We start from the raw sequence: 10423 nt of genomic DNA on the forward strand, positions 1-10423 counted from the left end.
TGAAAATAATTTATTGATAATGAATAGTGTTGGGAGCCACTGTATAACAGATAATGTATGTGGGATGTTCGTAATTTTCTCAAACAATATACAATTATGCAATCAACGTCAACTTTCTTTATTTTCCAATGTACTTGCATATACAGGGTGGACCATAAAAAGTGCAACATTTGATCATACCGAGATTTTCTTTGCAATATGGTTGTGAATGAGTTCCAAATTTCCTTAGATTGCATGAGAAAGTTTTATTTTAACAAGTATTAGACACGAGCAGGAATACATGGAATTGCCTGGTGCTGTCATAATCCTGTTGGCATTTTGAAGAAATCAATTTTTTTCTATTTTTTTGTGGGTGTCTAAAACACTTCCCTACACTCACTAAGGAATAAGTCGGGGATCATTTCTTATGCACTTTCACATACTCACAAAGACTCGGGCACTATAGAATAATGAAAAAATAAAATTCAACTTACTTTTGAAATTTTCAAATTTCTTTTAGCCTAAATAGTGGGGCAACTTAGTTAAATATAGCATAACAATTGTGCATTGTGCAATATAGCATAACAATCTCAAATTGAGCCATTGATGGCTGTGGCAGCCATTTTCCACTGCCATCAAAAATTTTGAGATGGCCCAAAATCCAAATCTGTTCATAATATGATAGGCTACTAGTGTGCCAAATTTGGTGCTTTCCTCACAAAATGCACAATTGTTATGCTAAGTTGCCCCAATAAAAACACTCCCAGCACTCATTTATGAACCTCTGAAAAAGTTTGACGAAGATCAGTTCAGCCATCTCTGAGAAAAATGGTGACACACCACAAAAAAAAAAACATACAAACACACACATGGCTCTTATAATATAGATAATGGGGCAATTTAACATCGACCAGCACATCTTTATTTATGACATGAACAATGAAACAAAGTCAGCAAAGAGAGTGCATAAAAAAGATTTCCAATATCTGATGTACTGTACTTGCTTTCAAAACAATAAAGGTATTAAGTGTGAAAGCCTAAAGGTACTGGCTCATTACAAAACAGGAACAAGGACTGTTCATGAGTGTTGTTGTTCATGTTCCAGTGACTATCGAAGCTGTATGACAACGCATGAAGAGAAGTCCATGCTAATCAACAAGATGACAGATGAAACAGGAATCAGTCGCACATAATCCCAACAAATACTGAAGAAAGATATTGGGATTTCCATTACAAAATTCAGCTTTTCCAGAAATTTGATGAAAATGATCATTGAACAAAGTATGGATGTTGTAACTGCTTTTCTGAAGCACAAGAAAAATGAAGATATTTTGGATCCTTAACATAATTTCCTTGAATGTGTGTCATATTTACATTGATGGGATGATGAGTAAACATAATTGCAGATTTTGGGTGATTTGAGAAGCCCCAAGAACAAGAAGAAGTATCACTCCACTCTGAAAATCCTTGTCCGGTGTTTATTGAGTTGGTCATGAATCTACAATTCCTATTTTTTGAAGAACCTACTACAGAAGCAGTTGTAACAGTGACATCAGATCATTATCTTCACATACTGAATCTGTGGTTTTATCAAGATGCAGCCACATTCCACACTTTTAATTAATGCGTCATGTCTGTCACAGGTCATATTTTCTGTCACAGAACTGAATGCCCATGTCCCACCCCCAGAACCCCTCACTTGTCAATGCTGGAATATTTTTATGTAGACTTGTGAAAGGGAGAGCGATTCTGTTGCAACCAACCACAATTGCTGATTTAAACAATGCAATTATTCAGAACATCTTGGGAGTTATGCAAGACAATCTTCAGAAAGTGATGCATAACCTTGTTGCTTTGCATAAGAAAATGTGCAGAACAGAGGGGAGGGATTATTGAGCAATTAGTTTTCATATTTAAACTTGGAGATTGTACAAATATTTCAATATTTCACATGAAAATATTTCACATTATTATTTCAAACAAGCAGTGACCCATAGCAATACCATGGAATGCAAAATGCGACAAAATCCCTCAATTCCCCACGAACACCTTTCACAAACGCCAAGTCCTCAACATCCACCTCCTAAAACCAAGTTCTTTCCCACTTCTCAACCCACTCCAAATCTTCAAACAACCTCGTCATGGTCTCCTGTCTTGTATATACATCACCAATGAATAACGCACCCATCTATGACATTGGCGCCCTCTCTGTTCAGCTCGAATGTCGTTCTTGGCTGTACTTTGCTCATTTACACTCCGTGGTGCTGTTGACTCTCTATGTTTTTCACTCTCATGGCATCAAGCTGTTCTTGACTCAAACGACCTCACCACCCAAAGTCATCAACCACACATAACACCGTCCTTTCCCTTTATTCCCATTCTTCAAAGCAAAAGGGCAAACTGTTATATCATCGTAACATATTTGTTCATTATCTCATTGAAAGAGTGGAATATTTAGCTCTTCATGTCATTCATTTTAAGCCTGAAAACCCTCTCCCCAACCATCACGGCCCCTTGTCCATCCTACAATCCCGTGAGACTTGCGGAAATGATATGTGCCTGACAATAAATGATCCAAAACCAATTAACTTCATATATATATATATATATATATATATATATATATATATATATATATATATATATATATATATATATATATATATATATATATATATATATATATATATATATATATACACATACATATACGACTTGCGGAGATATAACCGGGCGTAGTGGCGTGCGCCTGTAATCCGGCTACTCGGAGGCTTGGGTTGGAGGATCGCTTGAGGACGGGAGCCCTGCACTGGGCCGCGCTATGAGAGGGTGTAGGGCAGCCCAGAATCATGGTGAAACCCAATCCTTATCCCTGTGTCATAAGAGGTGACCAGGGTTGCGTCAGGAAGGGCATCTGGTGTAAAACCTGTGCCAAGTCAGTATGTGGATCATAACGGATGATCCGCTGTGGCGACTCCTAACGGGAGCAGCCGAAAGATGAACAACAACATACGACTTGCAGAGATATATACATATACATGTACATACACATTTATACATACACATACATGGTAAATTTGCATCCCCCCACCCACCTCTCCCCCAAGACCACTGACTAAGATAAAAACACCCCTATACACTAAGTGGGGTTATGCTGATCCGATGTAGTAAGTATGGATGTAATAGACCCACAACTGCAGGAGGAGTGCATGACAAACAAACAAACATTGGTCAGTGAATGATAGTAAGGATAAGGGAAGAAAGGGGGAAGTATTTGTGAATTTAACTTTCCATCTGTATTTACCTTTTACATTGTTCTTACCAACCGGTGACAGCAACAACGCAGCCATGATAGGCTGAAGGACCTTCTCATGTGCCAAAATTCCCTGTGTATCTTTGTGTAATGTTACGAATGTAAAGAAATGGCAAGCAAGGGGATGACAGATTGTTGGGGTGGGGGTGCATGGAAATGGAAGAAGGAGATTGAGACAATGGGAACGGGAGGGGGGAGATTGAGGACTTTAGGTTGGAAGGAGGATTGATTACTTGAAGAAAAGGAGAAGGCATCCAAGAGCTTGGATGTGGTTGTAGGGATGGAAGAGAGAGAGAGAGAGAGAGAGAGAGAGAGAGAGAGAGAGAGAGAGAGAGAGAGAGAGAGAGAGAGAGAGAGAGAGAGAGAGAGAGAGAGAGAGAGAGAGAGAGAGAGAGAGAGAGAGAGAGAGAGAGAGAGAGAGAGAGAGAGAGAGAGAGAGAGAGAGAGAGAGAGAGAGAGAGAGAGAGAGAGAGAGAGAGAGAGAGAGAGAGAGAGAGAGAGAGAGAGAGAGAGAGAGAGAGAGAGAGAGAGAGAGAGAGAGAGAGAGAGAGAGAGAGAGAGAGAGAGAGAGAGAGATATATATATATATATATTGGGAGGAGTTGGGAGTGGGGTTGAGGACTTGCAATTGTGTGTGTGTGTGTGTGTGTGTGTGTGTGTGTGCGCGCGCGCGCGCACGTGCGGGGGTGGCGGTTGGGGGGCTGAAATCACATTTTACATTATGCAGAATTTCCATGGGTTCAAGATAGTCCGGTTGGGTCTTTTGTGTTATTTTGATATTTTGGGTTCTCGAAGCATTTTGGGTCCTCATGGTCTTTTCAGTCCTTGGGTCCTTTGTGTCCCCTGGGTCTTTTGCATCCTCTGGGTGCTTGAAGTATTTCAGGTTAGAATTGTGCGTGACATCAGATCAGCTGTCCAACAAATGGGTGAAGAGCGGATATACATACATACATACATACATACATACATACATACATACATACATACATACACGTTCTCCCTTGTAGAAAGTCTCTGAGGGACAAAAAAGCACGATCTCGAGAGGAAGTGGATGTCTGACAGGTCATGGTTTATTATGTTCGGTGGTTTGTGTTTCTGTGTAATTTTAAGCGGTGAAGCCACTTAAATATTTGACTATTTCCTTCTGTCCATCCATCCATCCATCAAAAAGAAGAAGAATCTTTCTGCCACATGCGGTTTCTATGAAAAATGGACCCTTTTGACCCTTTCATCTCCTGACACCCCTTAAGACACTAAAGGCCCATAAACTGATAAAGACTCTTATGACCTAAAAGATCCAGATGACCAAGATGACCTAAAAGACCCCAATAACCCAAAAGATTCTGAAGATTGAAAAGACCCAGATGATCCAAAATAAAGTCTCTGAGGGACCAAAAGACTTGGAGGACATAAAAGACCCAAAGGTCCCTGAGGGCCCAAAAGACCCAGATGACCAAAAAGACCCAAAAGTCTCAAAAGAACCAAAAGTTCCAAAGGACCAAAAAGACTCAGAGGACCCAAAAGACCCAAAAGTCCCCAAGGACCCAAAATACTTAAAGATCCAAAATACCATGAGGACCCAAAATAACCAAAAGTACATGATGACCCAAACACCCAGATGACCCAAAATTCTCAAGGACCAAAATTTCTCCAAGGACCCAAAATACTCCAAGGACCCAAAAGTTTCTGAGGACCCAAACACCCTGAGCACCCAGAAGACCCAGAAGTCCCTGGTGACTCAAAATGATCTCTTCACTTGATTAGGCCAATTCACCAAAAATAACCCAGAGGAATTCCCATGTTTTAAATGCATGCCATTTAAAGGTGCATTGGGCAGCTTAATAGGTCCCTCCGCGGCATGGCATTATGTTTGCAAAATAACAAAAATAATGATAATATTCTAACAAACGATATATTAGTTCATACAAATAATATTAACAACAATAATTATAATAGCAGTGTCATTTGGCAATAATAATAACAATAACGACCATAGAGTCTCCGCCCCTACCCAAGCACATCTGGAGTTGGTGAAAGGCAAACTAATGCTCAAGCAGCATGGCAGGCAGGTATGCCACAAGGCCTTGAAGACCAATGAAAATTTGGTCCAATGGGCCAATGGGCCCACGACTAATTCAAAAGGTTCCAAAGGGAAATTCGAAATGGTTCTAAAGTGTAATTCCAGGAGGTAATTTAAAAGGGCAATTCTAAATATTTCTAAAAGATATTTCTGAAGGGTTTTTCTAAAGGGTGATTGTGAGGGGTATTTCTAAAGGGTGATCCTGAAGGGGGATTCTAAAGGGTATTGCTAAAGGGTATTTCTGAAGGGTAATTGCAAAGAGTAATTCCAAAGGGTATTTTGAAAGGATAATTCCAAAGGATGATTCCAAAAGGGTATTTCTAAAGGGTAATTCTAAATGGGTATTTCTAAACGATATTTCTAAAGGGTATTTCTAAAGGGTGATTCTAAGGGGTATTTCTAAAGAGTGATGCTGAAGGGGGAATCTAAAGGGTATTTCTAAAGGGTATTTCAAAATGGTATTTCTAAAGGGTGATCCTGAAGGGGGATTGTAAAGGTAATTTCTAAAGGGTATTTCTAAAGGATATTTCTAAATGGTATTTCTAAACGGTATTTCTAAAGGGTATTTCTAAATGGTATTGCAAAAGGGTATTTTGAAAGGGTATTTATAAAGGGTATTTCTAAATGGTATTGCTAAAGGGTATTTCTAAAGGGTATTTCTAAAGGGTATTTTGAAAGGGTATTTCGAAAGGGTATTTCTAAAGGGTATTTCTAAAAGGTGATTCTAAAAGGGCAATTCTAAAGGGTATTTCTAAAGGATGATTGTAAAACGGTATTTCTAAAGGGTATTTCTCAAGGGTAATTCCAAAGGATAATTCTAAAGTGCATTTCTAAAGGGTATTTCTAAACGATATTTCTAAAGGGTATTTCAAAAGGGTATTTATAAGGGTATTTCTAAAGGGTGATTCTAAGGGGTATTTCTAAAGAGCGATCTTGAAGGGTAATTCTAAAGAGTATTTCAAAAGGTTATTTCTAAATGGTGATTGTAAAACGGTATTTCTAAGGGCTATTTCTAAAGGGTAATTCCAAAGGGTATTTCTAAAGGGTATTTCTAAAGGGTATTTCTAAAGGGTGATTCTAAGGGGTATTTCTAAAGAGTGATCCTGAAGGGGGATTCTAAAGGGTATTTCTAAAGGGTATTTTGAAAGGGTATTTCTAAAGGGTATTTCTCAAGGGTGATTCTTAAATGGTATTTCTAAACAGTATTTCTAAAGGGTATTTCTAAAGGGTGATTGTAAAAGGGTATTTATAAAGGGTATTTTAAAGGGTAATCCCAAATGGTAATTCTAAAGGGTATTTCTAAAGGGTATTTCCAAACGATATTTTGAAAGGATATTTTGAAAGGGTATTTCCAAAGGGTATTTCTCAAAGATATTTCTAAAGGGTAATTCCAAAGGATAATTCTAAAGTGTATTTCTAAAGGGTATTTCCAAACGATATTTCTAAAGGGTATTTCAAAAGGGTATTTCTAAAGGGTATTTCTAAAGAGTGATTCTAAGGGGTATTTCTAAAGAGCGATTCTGAAGGGTAATTCTAAAGAGTATTTCTAAAGGTTATTTCTAAAGGGTGATTGTAAAACTTTATTTCTAAAGGGTATTTCTAAAGGGTAATTCCATAGGGTATTTCTAAAGGGTATTTCTAAAGGGTATTTCTAAAGGGTGATTCTAAGGGGTATTTCTCAAGAGTGATCCTGAAGGGGGATTCTAAAGGGTATTTGTAATGGGTATTTCTAAAGGGTATTTCTAAAGGGTATTTCTAAAGAGTGATTCTAAGGGGTATTTCTAAAGAGCGATTCTGAAGGGTAATTCTAAAGAGTATTTCTAAAGGTTATTTCTAAAGGGTGATTGTAAAACTTTATTTCTAAAGGGTATTTCTAAACAGTATTTCTAACGGGTATTTATTAAGGATATTGCGAAAGGGTATTTCTAAAGGGTATTTCCAAACGATATTTCAAAAGGGTATTACGAAAGGGTATTTCTAAAGGGTGATTCTAAAAGGGTATTTCTAAAGGGTATTTCTAAAGGGTGATTCTAAGGGGTATTTCTAAAGAGTGATCCTGAAGGGGGATTCTAAAGGGTATTTCTAAAGGGTATTTCTAAAGCATGATTCTAAGGGGTATTTCTAAAGAGTGATGATGAAGGAGGAATCTAAAGGGTATTTCGAAAGGGTATTTATAAAGGGTGATTCTAAGGGGTATTTCTAAAGAGTGATGCTGAAGGGGGAATCTAAAGGGTATTTCAAAAGGGTATTTCTAAAGGGTGATTCTAAGGGGTATTTCTAAAGAGTGATGGTGAAGGGGGAATCTCAAGGGTATTTCTAAAGAGTATTTCTAAAGGGTATTTCTAAAGGGTATTTCTCAATGGTATTTCTAAAGGGTGATCATGAAGAGGGATTGTAAAGGGTATTTCTGAAGGGTATTTCTAAACGGTATTTTTAAAGGGTATTTATAAAGGATATTTCTAAACGGTATTTGTAACGTGTGATTCTTAAGGGTATTTTGAAACGGTATTTCTAAAGGGTATTTCTAAATGGTTTTGCTAAAGGGTATTTCTAAAGGGTATTTCTCAAGGGTATTTCTAAAAGGTGATTCTGAAAAGGGATTTCAAAAGGGAAATTCTAAACAGTATTTCCAAAGGGTATTAAAAAGGGTGATTGTAAAAGGGTATTTCTAAAGGGTATTTCTAAAGCTTAATTTCAAAGGGTAATTCTAAAGTGTATTTCAAAAAGGTATTTATGAACGATATTTCTAAAGGGTATTTCTAAAGGGTATTTCTAAAGGGTATTGCAAAAGGGTATTTCTAAAGGGTATTTCTAAAGGGTAATTCCAAAGGGTAATTCTAAAGGATACTTCCAAAGGGTATTTCTAAAGGGTGATTCTTTAAGGGTATTTTGAAACAGTATTTCTAAAGGGTATTTTCAAAGGGTATTGCTGAAGGGTATTTCTAAAGGGTATTTCCAAACTATATTTCTAAAGGGTATTTCGAAAGGGTATTTCTAAAGGGTATTTCTAAAGGGTGATTCTAAAAGGGTATTTCTAAAGGGGGTTTCTAAACAGTATTTCTAAAGGGTGTTTCTAAAGCGTGATTATCAGGGGCATTTCCAAAGGTGATCCTGAAGGGGGATTCTAAAGCATATTTGTAAAGGTTATTTATAAAGGGTATTTCTAAAGGGTGATTCAAAATGGTATTTCTAAATGGTATTTCTAAAGGGTGTTTCTAAAGGGTATTTTGAAAGGGTATTTCTAAAGGGTATTTCTAGAGGGTGATTCATAAAGGGTATTTCTAAAGGGTATTTCTAAATGGTATTGCTAAAGCATATTTCTAAAGGGTATTTCTGAAGGGTATGTCTGAATGGTATTGCTAAAGGATATTTCTGAAGAGTATTTTGAAAAGGTATTTCTAAAGGGTATTTCTAAAAGGTGATTCTAAAAGGGCATTTCTAAAGGGTGATTGTAAAAGGGTATTTCTCAAGGGTATTTCTAAAGGGTAATTCCAAAAGATAATTCTAAAGTGTATTTCTAATGGGTATTTCTAAGGGGTATTTCTAAAGGGTATTTTGAAAGGGTGATTCTAACGGGTATTTCTAAAGAGTGATCCTGAAGGGGGATTATAAAGGGTATTTATAAAGGGTATTACTGAAGGATGATTCTAAGGGGTATTTCTAAAGAGTGATTCTGAAGTGGGATTCTAAAGGGTATTTCTAAACAGTATTTCTAAAGGGTATTTCTAAAGGGTGATTGTAAAAGGGTATTTCTAAAGGGTATTTCTAAAGGGTTATTCCAAAGGGTATTTCTAAAGGGTATTTATAAAGGGTATTGCTAAAGGGTATTTCTAAATGGTATTTCTGAAGGGTAATTCCAAAGGGTAATTCTGAAGGGTATTACTTAAAGGTATTTCTCAAGGGTGATTCTTAAAGGGTATTTCTCAACAGTATTTCAAAAGGGTATTTCTAAAGGGTGATTGTAAAAGGGTATTTCTAAAGGGTATTTCTAAAGGGTGATTCTAAAGGGTATTTATAAACGTTATTTCTAAAGGGTATTGCTAAAGGGTAATTCCAAAGGGTAATTCTAAAGTGTATTTTTAAAGTGTATTTCTAAACGATATTTCTAAAGGGTATTTCTAAAGGGTATTTCTAAAGGGTAATTCTAAGGGGTATTTCTAAAGAGTGATCCTGAAGGGGGATTCTAAAAGGTATTTCTAAAGTGTATTTCTAAAGTGTGATTCCAAGGGGTATTTCTAAAGAGTGATGCTGAAGGGGGATTCTAAAGGGTATTTCGAAAGGGTATTTCTAAAGGGTATTTCAAAAGGGTATTTCTCAAGAGTGATTCTAAATGATATTTCTAAATGGTATTTCTAAAGGGTGATTCTAAGTGGTATTTGTAAAGAGTGATCCTGAAGGGGGATTCTAAAAGGTATTTCTAAAGTGTGATTCCAAGGGGTATTTGTAAAGAGTGATCCTGAAGGGGGATTCTAAAGGGTATTTCTGAACGGTATTTCTAAAGGGTGATTCTAAAGGGTATTTCTAAAGTGTATTTCTAAAGGGTATTTGTAAAGGGTATTTCTGAAGGGTATTTCTAAAAGGGTATTTCGAAATGATATTTCTAAAGGTTATTTCAAAAGGGTATTTATAAAGGGTATTTCTAAATGGTGATTCAAAAAGGGTGTTTCTGAAGGGTATTTCTAACCAGTATTTCTAAAGGGTATTTTTAAAGGGTGATTGTAAAAGGGTATTTCTAAATGGTAATTTCAAAGGGTAATTTTAAAGGGTAGTTCTAAAGAGTATTTATAAAGGGTATTTCTAAACGCTATTTCTAAAGAGTATTTCTAAAGGGTATTGCTAAAGGGTATTACTAAAGGGTATTTCTAAATGATATTTCTAATGGGTATTTTGAAAGGGTATTTATAAAGGGTGATTCCAAAAGGGTGTTTCAAAAGAGTATTTCTCAACAGTATTTCTAAAGGGTACTTCTAAATGGTGATTGTAAAAGGGTATTTCTAAAGGGTAATTCAAAGGGTAATTCCAAAGGGTAATTTTAGAGGGTATTTCTAAAG

This window comes from Eptatretus burgeri, chromosome 1, assembly GCF_056783735.1.
Source record: "Eptatretus burgeri isolate ZD-2024b chromosome 1, Ebu_testis_v1, whole genome shotgun sequence".
Lineage (NCBI taxonomy): Eukaryota > Metazoa > Chordata > Myxini > Myxiniformes > Myxinidae > Eptatretus > Eptatretus burgeri.